The sequence below is a fragment of the Falco rusticolus genome, chromosome 12, assembly GCF_015220075.1.
Source record: "Falco rusticolus isolate bFalRus1 chromosome 12, bFalRus1.pri, whole genome shotgun sequence".
NCBI classification, from domain to species: domain Eukaryota; kingdom Metazoa; phylum Chordata; class Aves; order Falconiformes; family Falconidae; genus Falco; species Falco rusticolus.
The window spans coordinates 12,264,338-12,280,359 of NC_051198.1; the positions used below are offsets into that span (position 1 = coordinate 12,264,338).

Below are 16,022 nucleotides of genomic sequence, written 5' to 3' on the forward strand. Positions count from 1 at the left end.
TTGGTTTTGGGTGCTGAGCTCCTCGTGTACCGGCATATACCAGAGTGCAAGCTCTGCTCAAAATACATCTTGGGTTTTTTGGTATTGGTGGGCTCAGACCATCCAAGAAACCTCTTCTGCCTCTGAGGGTTTCCCAGCTGAGGTCCATTGGGGAATCCTCTGTGCAGCTGGAGTCAGAGAAGTAGTGGAGGAGGTAATTGTTTCTTAGGAGTCCCTTCAGGAGTGCTGCACCCCATGCTGGAGGATATGGGACTTCACGCAACTCTCGGGCAGGTGTCAGCTCCGAGCTGGCCACCAAAGTGTGGTCTGGCACCCACCATCTTCCCTGCTTGACCTGCATTGGTGGGGAACTTGAGAAGACCAAGGCTGCACTGCCTTCTCCTGGTGGGGAGACATTATTTCTGGCATCTACCTCTCCGCTAGCCAAGACCGTAGGCACTTCAGAGGGATTTGTCCCTCCACAGGGTGGCACCTGCCCCTCCAGGGGTTCCTTTTATACAGTTACAGGGGTCTATATAAAGTGCTGCCAGCTGGAAAGTATTTTGAAGAGATTCCTCCCTGCTCTTCACTAAGGGTCATAAATTCAGATGGTATTTGAGAGAATCTCAAATGTACTTCCAGGACTGTTTGCTGAAGGCTTTACATCCGCCAGAGGCCCTTAAAATAAAAGGATTATTGGGAGTCAAGTGTTAGATTACCTGGTGCTTGTTAATTGAACTTCAGAGGCTTTAGTGAGCAACTGGCTCTAGCAGGGAGCAGCACTTTGGTATTAATGGTGTTATATAAATGAATATAATGTAACCTAACGTCATGCTTCCGCATCATGTCACATCTCTGGGCGCAGGGCAGCGGTGAGTCCAGCTAACAAGCATACCGGATACAGGAAAAGGCAGGGTGGATATGAGTGGAGAGGGAGAGGGACTGGGAATCCAAGGCCTTTGGGATCCGATGGAAGAGTGGTTTTTGGTGCTCAGAGCAGGTGACTGGTGTTCAGGCATCACGAGTTCGGTTCCTGCCTCCCCTTTGGCTCTCTGACCTTGGGATTTGATTTTGAGAGGAGTTGAGCTTAATGGAAGCAGTAAATGCCGAGACCATCTGAAAATCACTCTCTTCTTCCTGTGGGGCTTACTTCACCTAGGCTTGCAAAAAGCTTGAAGATCCTACTCTGACAGGTCACCAAAAGAAAGCAAAGGACTCTAATCATTGCTGCCGTCAGTGCACACCCACGGAAACCTGAACAGGCCACAACTGTGAAGGCTCCAAGGCAGCAAGGCCTGGTGGAAATGAGAAACCTCATCAGCTATGAAAATTTCATCAGCTGGCGCGGTGGAAGCAAGAATCTGGAAGTGCAGAGCAGATGGGCAGCCTGGATTCTTGGAGCCATTGTCCTTCTGCTTGTTATCTGACTCCAGCACAGGGAGGATTTGGAGAATTTATGGGGGCACAAGTACCGAAGGCTTTCTTGAAATATCCCTGGCTGACGCGTGGCGTGGTGCAGACGGCACTTGCTGTGTGTGCAGCAGACGTTTTTGCACAATATTCCCAAGGTCATGGAAGAAGGGTCCTGCTGAGCACCTGTCTTTTATTGTGTAAGAGGGGGCACCACTTGGGCAGAGTTTCCAGTGCTGTGAGCCTGGTACTACCTGAATGCAAATCTGAAGGCTTAATAAACGTAGGACATTGAGGAACATCATCCAAATACTATCAGGACGTTTCCCAACCGTGCAAATTTCCTCTGGACTAGGCTCCATTATTTATCATGTGAATAATCAACTCAGGAGGTGTTTATAAAAGAAATGTTAATAGGGAAGGGGAGCAGAGGGTGAGTGTATGTGCCAGGCACAAGAGGCAATGGACAAAGTACCTGTGTGAGCTCAGAGTGGAATAAATGGGGCAATTTGGTTCAAAATTAAAATATATTGACTTTTTCAAGTCCCAAGGCTAGAACAACAGATGGAAGGCTTTGCAAATAAAGGCCAAAGCACATTACAAAACTGTGTCCAGGTTTGACTAGCTGCTATCTGCCTTTGACTGGTACATGTTGTACTCTGCCCCTCTCCTTTAAGAAGCAGGCAGTTATCCTTGGGGGTTTAGGTGGGCTTTCCCATTTATTCCTCTTCCTCCTTCTCCACCTGGCCCCACAGATGGGATACTTCCCTAGTGACAGGTTGTGCTATGCCCCAGACTGTCATGATGTTTCTCACAAGCTGAATCACGTAACAAGGGAAAGGAGCGGGTCCTGGACACTGGCTCCCAGTGAATTGTCCTGGCTGGCAAAGACCTGAACAGAGCAGATCACCTGCCATTACTGTGAGCCCATTTTGGGTCCTGACTGCACCCACGGGCTCCAAAAATACATGTTTGGGGTTTTTTCCTCCTGTCATCTTCATCAGCTCAGGGGTTTAGCTGCCTCTTTGTAGGGTCTGCTCTCAACTGCATAACCTCGGAGGCAGCCTGCAAGGTGACCAAGGGCTGGAGCAGCCAGGAGCAAAGGCAGGAGCAGGTTCTGCATCCTTCCCAGCCAGGCCAGAGGCCTCTGCCAGGCCACGCAGCGCCTCGGCCCACCCCGCCTCGTTCCGTGCATTTGCAGACACCTCCGCCGGGCCACCTTCCCCCCGAGGGCACACAGGTGGCGGTCTGCTGGCCCACCCCTGCGCCGTGCCCTCGGAGGTACTTTTTGAACAGGCGTGTCTCACCAGGGAGACGTACTGAACGCGAACGTCCACGCAGCGCCCCGCGGGGGGGCCGCGGCCGCAGGCCTCTCCCCGGCAGGGCCGCGCGAACGCCTCAGGGCAGCGCCGGCGGGGAAGGGGCCCGCGCAGCCAGGCAAGGCTGTCCCGGGTGGAACCGAACCTACACGGAGCCGCCACCGCCGCCTGCTACCCGTGGCCCCGGGCCCCACCAGACCGCAGAGGGCAAGCGGGGCCGGCCGGCACGGGGGCAGCGCCGGTGGAGAAACACCGTTCGCCTCGACCCCTCCTGAGGGGAGGGCACCGGCACCGTCCCCGGCACCGTCCCCGGCACCGTCCCCCCCCGCCGCTGCCGCTCGAGTTTGCTCGTCCTGCCCCCCACCCCCGCGCGCGCCGTTGGTTTCGTCCCGTCGCCCCTCTCCCCCGCCCCTCCCCTCGCGTTGCCGCGGTGACGGGGGAGACGCACCGCGCGCCCGCCGCCGCGCCTGGCCCCGCCCCTCCCGTGCTGCCCGATGACGCAGCTGCGCTGCGGCGTGGGGATTCCGCCGGATTACCCGGCGTGCCCCGCGGCAAAATGGCGGCCTGAAGCGAGAGCGTGGGGCCGGGCCGAGCGGGGCCAAAGTTTGGGGCGGGCCCGAGGCGGGGCTGAACCGGGGCAGAACCGGCCGCAAAGTCGTTGGGACCCCGGGCGGAGCCGAGCCCGACCGGGTCAGAGCCGGGCTGGGGCTCCGGGGGCGGGGAGCGGGAGCGCGACCGGCTGGGGACCGAGCCCGGGCCCGGGCGGGGGCCCCTGCGCCCCCGGGCCTCGCCGGCCTTCCCGGGCGGCCTTGGGGCCGGCGCCCTGCGAGCGGGGGGCTCTCCCTGTCCCCGTGTGTGGCTCGGGGCCGGGAGGACGTGTCGAGTCCCTCGAGGACAGCGGGTCCGGGTGGGTCGCACCGTGGGCAGGGGGAGTCAGCCAGGCGGGGTGGGTGGCAGATGGGGACCGGGGGCGGCAGGGCGGGAGGGCCACAGCCTCTGCCTCGGGGAAAGGGCCGTTCCCGTGGGGGAGGGTGGTAATGCCATCGCCTTAGCAATCAATGCGTTAGGGAGCTCTCTCTCCCCGTGGGAGACCTGGGGCAGGGGAGCAGAGCAGGCAGGGAAGCTGCAGGCCGAGCCGGGTCCACGCAGGGTGTAGCCTTGCCTGGGTGATGGAGGGGTAGGTAGTGTAGGGGACAAGAAAGCAGTATCTGTGCAGGGAGCATTGCTGGAGTAGGAACTGCAAAGTGGCACAAGTCTAGGCCAGCATGTGTGTTAAAGAACCAGAGTTTTAAGTGACAAGAGGCAGAGTTGGAAGGGAGCGAGGGGTGCTCCCCTGGTGCCAAACCTGTCAGGGGGGAATGGGAAATTATCTCCCAGGCTGGACACCCTCTGTAGTGCAAGGAATGCTTCCTACTATGGAATTAGTGAGCAGCCCCTGGGAATATGAGAAGAGTTTAAAAGAAAAACAGGTGAACAATAAATATGGAACTGCACCTGGCTCTGGGCTTGAGCACACTGCCTGTAGCAGAGTAAATGATCAAGTGCGAATAAATGCATTTTTAGATGGGCAGGAGATTGCATTGGTAGGCATCAGGGTGTGCAAATGATATGCAAGTCTGGCAAGGCTGAGAATGACCTAGATCTGAGAGATGCCAGGTGGATGTTGTCCGCTGAAAAGAATCATCCATCACACAGATAGTTCTGTGCCAGCGAAAGCTTTTCAGAGGTACGCATCTCTGTTTTACAGATTCAGAGAAGGAACTGGGATAAAGGGCCTACGTAAGAGGAAGCAATGAATCCTTGTTGAAGCATCAGACAGCAGGTAAGAAAGACAGAAATGAGCTGATGCTGAGTCAGGCCGTGTTCTTTTTGGTCCCACTACTTGAATTTTTTTGAGAATATGTGAACCACACATCTGAAAAACTGTCCCTCTCTGTGGCATTTTCTGTATCGTAGTAGGCCTGCATTGCCTGAATTGAGAGGCCAGGTTGTGAATGAAATGAGAGTGACCCTGAAAATTTCAGTAAGAGCTCCTGAGAAGTTCAAGCAGAGATGTAAGCCAGTGCTCTTTATGTGCTATCCAGAGAAACAGTCTAAAGTCTGTTCTGTCAGTGCTGAAGTAGCTGTGTTCTCTGTAATCACGAGAGGTCTACCCAGCCAGAATCCCAGTGAAATAATTTCTGATGATCCTGCTCTATTAATAATTGTGATGCCAAAGTTAGGTAACTCTAATGATCTTGTGTTCTGTTAGGTTATTTATTCCACCATGTTATTGTTTTTACCCATATTTTAACCGATCGCCTGATGGGTGGTGCAGGTGTACCGCTGGCCTTTCTATCCTCTCCTGAGCTCACTGTTGAGATCCAGTTTAGAGGGGCAGCTGTGTGGTACCCAGCAGCCAGTCCTTTGATTATACTTCTCATTTACTTGTTAAATTACTTTTAGTACAACTCCTTTCTCGTTTATTCACTTCTTAGTGAATCGCTGCAGAAAGCGCATGTATCCTAACAGTGCGTTGCATACAGTGTGTTTCAGCTTCTGGATGTTACATCAGCATTTAAGCTAGCAGGTCTTAGCTGTGCTATCAGGAACTTTTGGCTTTTCATTCCTTCCCAGGCACCCAGTGCTCTTGAAATCAGGGGAATGTATATCAGCAGCACCAATGGAGTTCCAAAGTACAGCCCATGGCTATCTTCTTTAATATTAACAAGGCATTGGGTCAGGAGGGGATGAGTTACATGCCGAGACCTGTTGCCTCCTCACACCATTTTCTGAATCAAAAATGACTTTGCATTCTTTTCCAGTCTGTTTCAAGTAATTTGCTGGCTGCTGCTAAGTCACTTGCTTTGCGGCTTTCAAACCCTGAATTTTTATCTCTGCCAACCATTCTAAATAGAATCATGTGGCATAGCTTTGGAAGAGGTATAATCCTTTCCAGGTCTGCCCCCTTTTTGTCCCGTAGCAGTACAAATAAAGTCAGATGGGACGAGTGATTTTTGGTCAACATGCTGGTGCGAATGGTACCTGAGCTGGCTTGGAGAAACGATTTGTGGCAGCTGGTGTAGCATATGAAGTGCTTTTAAAAAGATGAAGAAAGCCAAGGTGTTTGAACGATAGCAAAATAAACAAGTTTCAGTAAAATGTGACTATATTTCAGTGGTAGTTTGAAGTAGACTAGATGTGTGTTCATCCTGGAGGCTGATGATTTTTCTGAAGGTGCGCTCCCTAACCTGTTAAATTGTCAGCTGTGTTTTATGGAGGATCCACTGAAAACTGGACTTTGTGAGATTTCCATGTGTTGCCACATGTACAGCGTAGTCCTGAGAAATAGTTCTGTGAGTTAGATCATAAAGGATTAAACATGTCGTGTACTTGTTAGCAAGGGCCTAGCTTTTACAGTAGAGCATGACAATAATAATGTAGTAGTGACTAATAACCCTCTGCCTTTCATGTTGCTGGGAGAAATACAACATGTAGGGGTCTCAAATGAGTTGGATGTGATACAGATTTTGTGGAGGAATCCTACCCTCAGAAATGAGGATCTGGCTTGACACCTTTTTGACTCATCTGCTCTTTTGACTGGGGTTGTCAGGAACTGGCATTGTCATAATCCAACAGATGTCTTTGGCTGTTCAACTTGGTTGATGCTTTGAGAGTAGATTTAAGGTCCTGAAGCTGGGTACATTCATCTCCTTGCTTGAAGGCTTTGGTTGGGGAGATGTCTGCTTATTGTATGGCACCTTGAGCTATGGATGGAGTGAGTCTTGTGGCATTTGTGCTAGCTATGTGTACTTCAAGTCACTAGTAACTGGGTAAATACGATCCTCTCTGGAATTCATTTTACACAGGACTGCAAAGGAACTACATGTGTAATCTATGCAAACAGAGCTAATGCCTTAGGGCATGAAATCGTCCATCCTGTTTCTCTGCCAGTTCCCCTACCTGAGGGCTTTTCCTTAGATCTAGATTGGCTAGTGATGTATCTGTAGTAGTAGTTTTTTACTTTTTTTAAAAAAGTAGTTACTTTTTAAAATGGAAGTACCTTTACAGCTGGTTGGAGGGGAAGGATGACCCTGCGGTCAGAATTCTGAACTGCAGTGTAGACTACCTAATTTATACCACAGATTTATTGTGTGAATGTGTTCAGATCATTCCTGCTTCTTGCTCTTCATTCTTCCGTTGCAAAATATGATTAATGCCCATCTTACTGGGGATTTGAGGAAGAGTCTGTGTCAGTAAGACACTTGGATACTGTGGTGTTGAATGCTTTAGTAAAGCCTGGTGGAGGAGAGATGAAAAGGATATTCCAAGCCATGACTTCAGAATGAAGCAGACCCTTGTGTGATCCACTGTCCTGTGTATTCTTGTAGTGTGGTGAAATTGCTATAGAGTGCAAGTCAGGCCCTACCTTGTTTAAGGCAAGTGGGTCCTCTGAGACCCCCTGCTTTTTTCCCTTCCCAGGAACTGTTTGTTTGTTTCCCCAGCTTGCAATGCCTTTTCTGGCTGAATCTTTTTTACTTAAATTAATGTTTTCTCTTTTTTGCCCCTTTGTTTGTTCCAGACTCAGAAATTGTTCTCTTCATTGTCAGCACGTTCATGCGTGGTCTTACTGCTAGCATGCTGAGAGAGGGCCAAGAGCAGCAGCTTGCAGGCTGTCTCATATTTGGAATGATATGAGCCACCCTCTCTGGAGTGTCCTCCTGGGAGCTGTGCTTAGGAAGGAAATGGCATGGAAGGCTGTGTAGGAGTGTGAGAATAGCATTGCAATGGTTGGAATGCAGGATAAGCATCACTTGGGTGGGCTCAGTTTTCCTCTGCTTTTCAACAATGCTGGGTGCCAAGCCTGAGGAAGACTGCTGTGCAGAGGTGAAGGAGCTGGAATGTATTCTTCAGTTGAGGTGAGCGCAATTCTGTGAAACTGATAGACATCAAACTGAATAATGATTTTAAAGTATTTTCACATGATGTCTAATCTGTGGAAATTCACTACCACATAATAGCACTGAGGCTGAGCTGAGCGGGATTCAGAAAAGATCAAGCACTTATGAGTGGAAATGTTCAGACTTGCTTTAGCTAAAGAACTCGTTTTAGAACGTGTATTTTTCAGACATAACCCAATCTCTTAAAAGGTAAAGGTTTGAAGAAAGGGCAGTTTGTTCCATAATTGTCCACTGAGGTTTCTTGCTCCATCTTCTAAACTACTTTGTATTGGCCTGTGTCAGAGGCAAGGTATACAATCACACTTACTTGCTATGTTAGGGTGCCCACTAAACTTTTTGTGATAACTGCATTAGGAAAAAAACCCCCACCAACCAAAAAACCCCACAAACCCTCAAAACACCCCAGCTGCTCTGATTAGGCCTGGTAGTTGAAGATTTTAAGCTGCTGGAGAGCAGGGTCCTGGGAAAGATAGTGCATTCCATGTGAGGACCATCTTATTCATTAACGTGGAGAAATGCAGGTACTGTCTCTTCATGCAGAGTGGTCAGGCAAAGCACTTTGTGCTTCTTTCCTTTGCTTGTAAGAGGGAAAAGAAAGTGTGGAGTTTGGCCTTTCCACGTTTCAGTCTCGTGGTGGACTTTAGTCTGAAAGGTGTCTGAAAGAAAGGGCTTTAAGGCTTTTCAAGTGAGATCCAGTATGTTGTGGCATGAAACTCAGTGTACTAGTGTTCAGGAAGACACAGTCTGTGTTCTGTGCTCATGTCCAATTTGTGTTGAAGATCAAGAGAATCATCAGTGCTGCTTGGTCAAGTAGGCATAAATTCGGTTTGATGGATAGGTTAATAAAGGTGAGTGGCCAGTGGTACGGAGCTATGTATAAAATGATGTTTGGTGTTTGTTTGTAATATTTGCCTGAACACAAGGGGAACTCCTGAAGGAAAGTAAGAGTGTGTGTGTGTGTGTGTTTTTGTATTTTCAGAGCTAGGAGTGAGTCCTGCAAACCTTGAGATCCCTGTATGGATACCTTCCCTATGGGCTGTTATGGGAACAACAGGTGCTTTAGGGCACAACTGAACCCTTTTGTGGCAGGCATCATGGCTGTGAGTAAAGGGTTACTGACTTTGATAGAAGTTTTGTGATGCTGAGAAAGTGAAATGGGTCAGGATTGGAAAGTAAGGTTCCCCGAAAGGATTGGGCTGGTTTTTAGGCACAGAGGAACTGACCTGCTGCTAGTGGTAAGAGAGAATTGGTTTAAATTTCTGATTTCTAGGGGTCAGCAAATTCAGAACTGAAAGTTCCACAGCAGCTACTGTGTCTTTGGTTGAGTTCTTTATTTGTATTTTGGCTCTGTGATAAAGCTGGCTTTAGTAATGTTGTAGGACACATAACTGGATTTTTTTTTCTCTTGTGTTTAAAGTCTCAGTTGTCCGGCAGCATTAATGTAACACGTGTGAATGAGTTAGTTTCTCTAGATGAGGTAGTTTAACTATTGAGGAGTTAGGCTCATAAAAAGCCTTAGGCGAGTTTTACTTTATAGCATTTGTTTCAAAAGAATATGTTATTTTTCTGAGATTATAATTAGATAATCGTTGTGGCATTAAGGTTTTTGACCATTATTTTAGCATATGCTACTGCTTTTAGACCTGGGTATGTTGCACAAGCTCTATACAATTCCCAAAGATGCATTGCTTCATTGTCTGCTAAATCAAATTTCATTCTGCAGCTTTGGTGCTCATTAGTGAGGACTCTACTGCTGCCTGATGGGAAGGTTAAAAGTATTCTAGGGAAATGACTTGAAATCTGGTCCATCTCACATAACTGAAAAGTGGTTGCAGTTAATTCTACTGTTCTGTTTTTTCTTGTGCGTTTTTGTTTACTATTGTTTCCTTATTGAGAACTCTTACCTGTGGGAGATCTGTACTGTGTGTATTGTGTGCATAGCCCTTTCAAATGAGGAAAAGAAAATAATGGAAAACGACAGGGTATTTGTTTAAAATTAGAGTTGGTTTAAGTAATCTTTCTTGAGAATGGACTTCAAGTTCACATGCTGCCTTTAATGGTTTCATTCTTCCAAGCAGAAAGTGTTCCATACATTAGAGTATGCAAAATATATTTATTGAACTTTTAGGATTGAATTACAAAGCGTTGCTTGTGCTATGGTTATATAAATACTAGGAAATGAAAGCTTTGCTCAGAAGGATTTCCTCAGGTAACTGCATTTTGCTAGCGATACACTGTTAGTAGATGTTTGTGTAAGCACTCAATCCAATTTCTTCTAGGGCTAGCACAGAGTGTCATTTTTGGGAAGCTTCTCATACCAGGTTGGATTGATTCCTGAAAGCAAATCACCCTTACTGGGCTGCAGAATTTCTATAGAGTTGACTTATAAGTGTATCCATTTTTTCTTGATTAGATGATGCCTTTGTAAATAGGTCTCCAGGTGTCTCTGAAATGGCTATAATAGAATTCAATGTCATCAAGGCTCCAGCTGGATGGGGAGAGCTGTATTACTATGCAGCTCTAGAGATGATTTACAACCCGACTGACAACTTGCAATATAAACATTAGTCCAAGCATGATCTTGTCCCAAAACCCTGCCTACGCAGGGAGCCAGGAGTCTTCCTGCCACGCGCCATAAATCGTTTATGGTTTGCTCATGCCCGCACATTTGAAAAACAGCTGTGTATTGGGGATTAGCAGTTTGCAGAAGGCCCGTGTGGGGCTAAATTAGGGTCTCTTGCCCTGGTGGTGAATACCAGTATTGGAATAGCGGGAGTGCTTCTCTGCAGTTGAAGGCAATTTACTCTGGGAATGGGGGGTGGGTGCAGGGTATCTGTGAGGGTACAGCAGCCAGAGGAGAGCGTTGGACTGCAGTGCTCCAATTTGAGCTCAGATGCCTGATTGATAGCTGCCCAGCATGGTGGGGGATTGAACATTTAATTGTTAGTTGTGTGGGTTTAAAATTTTGCTTATATATGTATTATTTCTGTGTATTTTATGTGTGTGTATATATATACACACAAAATGCAAGCAGACTACTTCTATCTCCTAGGAGCTGAAGGATGATAGGGGTTTGGGGTCTTTTTTTTCTTTCCCTTCTTTTTTTTTAGTGTGAGGAGTGGCTTCCCTTTTGCTGGCCCATGTTAACAGAATCAAATTATATACCAGGCCATCTGGGGCTTCACAACTCATTTTCAGCTTTTATAAAAAGTTTTACTGTGTCACTTGGATTTATTACAGCTTTGCAACTTCAACTCCCAAAGTAAAACTATTTTTGAGCTGGCTGTGATCATTTAAATTACCTCCTGGAGCTTCTAATCACTAACTTGTGTTTATGCTGAAAACTCCCATTTGTCCAAACCCTGGAAGCACAATCTGTTTGATAACTCTAAATGTATTGATGCGTTTACATCAGTGCCGAGTACCTCAGGGCCTAAAGTCAGTTGGTGCCTTCAGGTCTTTCTGAAATAAAAAGAATATGCAGGTTTTGCTGTACATATGAGACTAAACAGTACGGTTCGGATACCTCCTATATGCTGGCTGAAGGACCACTGCTGAGTAAAGCAGATATAAGTAGATATTTTTTAGCTGGGTTGGTGTCTCCATCAACAAATCCTTTCTCAGGTGTGTTGGGTAAGAATCTGGGTGGAATGTGTCAGCAAGGTGCCCCCTTCTAGAGGCATCAGCTGAACACAAGTGCTTCTAGATTGTACCATGGGCATCCATCCATGGGGCCAAGGACAAAGCCAGGGGGCTCTGGGTAAAGCAGGTGACTTGTTTCCAAAATGACAGAGTTAGAAGGCTTCCTACTATTTTGTTGAAGCTGCCACACAGGTGTTCCTCTGAAATAAGACTATTTTCCTGGAGCTTCCTTCTCTGCTCTCCTCTGTCGTATATTTGGGGAGAGTAGCTGGAAGGGATTATCCTAGACTTGTTTGAGCTTAGGAGTTGCCTCCATTTTTCTTACTCCTTTTGGTAAAAGGCTGTACAGTTTGTTTGATTCTTTTTGCTTTGCTGAGATGGAGGCCAGATAGCACCAGATATATTTGTGGCTGTTTGTGTGGGCATTTGAGATTTGGAAGGCACCTGCTAATGAGTTGTAGGTCATTTCATGTCAGATTGGCTAAGTTTCCATCAGGCTGGTTCTTTGTTGCGGCAATGCACGTGGACTGTGTATGTTTGGGGATCCCTATGGAAAGGGCTTTCCTCCTGTTTGCTGCCTCCTCTCTCCCCACAAGAAAAAAAGAATCACCTGGTTCTGTTGAGCAGTTAACCTCCAGATTGAATTAGATGTTTTGCTGTTACTTATATAGACTTTCCAGATACATATACGGAGGTTAGAGAGGGGCGTGGGTATGTGATCATATTTCGAGCTTTCCCTCCTTCTCCTTTTATTGATGCTGCTGTTGGAATTCACCCTTCCTTTTTCCTGGGAACTGGTGTGAAGAAATTGCTGTCACCCAGAGCAAAGCTCAATCTGCTTGCCTCAAGGCTTTACCTCTCCAGGTTAGGACTTTGCCTGATTTCTGCAGGCAGCAGTTTGTTTATGAGCTTACATTACCTGAATCTTCTGGGTTATGTCTGAAGGGAACAATTTGGGACAGTGGAAATCTCAACTCAGACATGCAGGGATAGGGAGGGAAGGAAAAGAACAGAGTTAGCAGTACAGTTAACTCTCCCCCCTCCACACACCCTCCTTTTTTCCCTGTTTCCTCACCTGCCCAGCTGTGTAGTAGGTTAGCAGTACGTGTCTGTTCTTATTCTTATGAAAGTAGACTTTGTTCTCTGAAGACTGCTAATCATGCCCCATGGGGGTGTAATCAGTTATAAGGTATTTAATACAGTGCAGGCGGGAACAGGCTGCCTGGACGGGCTGGCAGATTGCAACACTACAATTATAAAGGGCCCCTTTCCCCCACTCACCCACCCACCGGTGGCAGGATGAGGGTTGTACCTTGAAACAGTATTAAGTCTATGAAAAAATAAAGATGTAGTGGGGGAAGGGAGAGGAGAAGCTGAACAGGCAGCTCCTATTCCAGGAAACGGGTAGACCTACATTCTGCAAGAGCTGTAGCCATTGCAGGTTGTACTGTTGAGTCTTGTGGGAGTTTGGGTGCTGCCACCATCAAAGTGGATTGTACAGGGATGGCCCTTGGTGACCTGTAGAGCAGCAGGGGCTTCCATCCTCTCTGAAATGGCTTTTCTTGTGGTGGCTGGGGTTGGAGAGGTATGGCGTGGTTATAAGTGGAGAAGCCCTTTCTCCTGCATGTAGTGATTTAGACACCTAATCTGTTTGGGTGCTTTTGTAAATCCTGCCAGGCTTCTATTTATATCTTTGGATATAAATCTATTGGTAAATCTGGCCTTTCATGCCTCTTTCTTTCAGGTACTGGAGCTACTGCAGCAGCTTACCTTACTGGCTTAGAAGGAAATAGGTAGCTTGAGGTCTTGATTTTTAATGGTCATGGGAAAATCTACTGGATCTCAGCTGGTCTGTTCTTGTTACCTAATACCCGACCGTTCTCCTCAGTGAGGGCCTTCAAATGCACATGCGGACCAGCTGGACCACAGCCTTACGAACCATCCCTGCTCCGGCAGCTTGCTAGATGCATTGGCATGTTTCTGGAACCGGTGGTGGCTACACTGACCTTTCCCCTTCCAGGTTCTCCAGAGATTACAGCATTTTGGCCCTTTGTTGGTGCTTTTTGAATTTGCTGACATTGTTTTGAGGGCTCCCTCTGTGTGTGTGCTCTTTGCTTTTTGGAAAGTAGAAGGGAATATGTGTTCTAGTATATCTGTGTTAAATGGTTTCTGTCATTTCTGCCTTATGAAATTTGGCTCCTTTGTGACATTCCTGTGCTTTGCTGAAGTTCAGAACTTACTCTGCAAAGCACAGCAGATAGAAGCTCTTTTTTTCGGTAGCCTTTGGGATATTGGTGTAGATTCAAGTGGGATATATTCTTGCTATAGTGCTTGTGACAGTGTTGGCTTTCCTGCTTGGCACTGAGAGAACGCTGGCTATTAAGTCTCACAGTTGGCCCTTAGCACTGGGCAGTGGATTTTTAGGAGTGGGTTGATACTTAGTTGTATTACATAAAGTAAGTGCAGATTCAGAACGTGGCGGGGTAACAATGTTAAAAGTCCTTTCATGGACTTGAGAATGCTGCTGACAGCTTCACCTCCTGATGCATCCTCATCTTTTTGCCTTCAGAATAAATTCATGTTTGGGGACCATGAATTTTTTGGAAAGCTTTGGGTTTTGCAGGAAGGAGGTGGCATGAAGTGTTTAGTTTGTGTGAAGTGAATAGTGTTTTTTTCTGTCTAGAGCATAAAGCTGGTGACTAAAATAGTGAGATTCTGAGGTGAGAGATTGCCTGATATCTTGGGTTTTTGTACATCAGGTCTCTCTTCTTGATCATGTAAGTGATCAGATGTTAGTGCTGTAGGGGAAGAATATTACATGCAATGAAGATCAGGTCTATTTCTGTGGGCAGTGGGGTCAGTGTTTACAAAAGGATTTTTGGGTGATGAGCAAGTGGCTGCATCTTGGAGAAGCTGCTTGACTTAAGGTAGAGTGGTTTCCTGGGGTTGGAGAAAGGCCTGGATCTTTCCAAGCACCCCTAATACCCAAAGTCAGCTTCTTATTCAGCTCTGCCCCCTCAGCTCAACAAGTCTGTGTTATGTTTACCTCTCATCTTATAGGAAAAGTCAAGGAAATTCCTCTCCCAGGCTGCTACACAGAGCTGTTCCTGTCCTGGAAAGTGGCTACTTCCCAGCTCTGGTGGTGGCTCTTCTCCCCGTGGCTTGCATGCCCAGCTGATAACTCTCCTGCTTTGCTCTGTTTCTTTTGCCCCATGGCTTGAGAAGTTGCCTGGAGAACTCAAGAACTCCCCCATAAATGAGTTTGAAGCTGAAGCTGTTGTTGGGGTCCTGGCAGTGGCAGGGCTGGCATGCATGGGGAGCGTGGCGTGTGTCAGTGTGGTGGGTGTGTGGGCTTGCTGCTTGTTTTTGTTCCCTGCCTGGTGAGGAATGCAATGTGTTTGCCTTCCTTGGCCTGTGGTTGCAGCCACATTCCTGCACTGGGAGTCAGCACGGCGGCGGGCGGCGTGCTGTTCATGCCCCCTGGCTACATGCTTTCAGCTCCACATCAAAGGTGTGTTTAGTGTGTAGCTTGTGCCATTCCTGGCCACACCTGGTGGCCTGCAGGCATGCAGGAGGTGGAGTCTGGCTGTATTTGCAGATGGCATTCAGGGTTCAGACTTTTTGCTTGTGGAAAGGCTGGAGCTGAGTCCATGCTAAACAACCCCAGGAATGCAGCGGGAGAGCTGAGCGGCACAGTCACTCCAGGGGCATGTCCTAGCAGCAATGTTTCCTATATAGCTGCAGCAAAATAACTCATGCTTGCTCCTCCGAAGGAACTGGCTGTTTGCTTGGGTGTGTTGCAGGGTTTAATTTACACCAATAAGGCCAATTAAGGTTGGCTCATCCCCTCTGCAGCCTATGTGCTCTTGGCAATCAGTAGATAATGGAGTGGCTCATGCCATCAAGCTGTGCTCAGTACCAACCTTGCATGAGAAGTCTGCTTGGAGATGGAATGGCTCTGGGATTTAACCCAGGCAGGAGTGCTTCCCCCAGTCAGTGGGTGAATGTCCTTAAGCTTCTGGAAAAGCTTCCTTTTTGTGGCTGGTACCTCAAGAGGTGGGGACGGGAAGCTTGCTGAAGGATGGCAGATCGGGATGCAGATGGATTATTTTGGGATCCTTGACATGATGTCTGTGAGAAATGGTTGCTAGTTTTGTATGCCCCTGTCATGCTGGCCTTCCTTGTCCTCTTTATGTAAGTCTTTCATTTGCCTGGCACAGGGAAATGTGGTCCCTTTTGGCAGTGTCAGTATGGGCAGCCCACAGGCCAGGCTTGTGGAAAGAACCGCTGAGGTTTTTTAGTGTCCTGGGTAAGCCCTGGGCTGTTCACTTCATTATCCAGTTTGCTTTGATCTTTGGGACTTGCCATTCCCCTTCTGGCAATTTCTAGTAGCCTGAAATTCTGTGGCCTGCCAGGCATTTCCATGCTGAAGTTAGTGTTCTGCGGAAGACCTCCCTACTGCCATCCTTAGACAGTAGCAGGCGTGAAAGAACTGGCTCTCAGAAGTGCTCTGGCTTTATGGCATAGTTTTTACTTTTTAGCTGTTGCCACAGTCTCTGAGTCAGTAACTGCAGAGCTACTGTTACTATACTGGTCCACGCCACCCCCTCTGGAGAAGGATGTATCACTTCGCAAAGCAGGATCTCAAGGATATCTGATTAGGGGAATGTTACTTGTTGCAAAAGACTCTGAACATTGTAAAATGTTTGGAAATTATTCTCACTGGGGTCTC

General features: G+C 47.6%; 1 protein-coding gene across 3 annotated transcripts in view; it reads left to right on the forward strand.

Annotated features, from left to right (window-relative positions):
• Nucleotides 1–3,250: 3,250 nt before the first annotated feature.
• TJAP1 (tight junction associated protein 1) overlaps nt 3,251–16,022 on the forward strand; it is a 40,107-nt gene continuing 27,335 nt past the window's right edge. For 2 of the 3 annotated variants that reach the window (XM_037405572.1, XM_037405574.1), the window contains exons 1-2: nt 3,251–3,398; nt 4,456–4,530. The gene's annotated coding sequence lies outside the window, so the exon portion shown is untranslated. Of the gene's footprint in view, nt 3,399–3,685; nt 4,531–16,022 lie in introns of those variants that run through there. The other variant, XM_037405573.1, reaches the window with a different exon arrangement.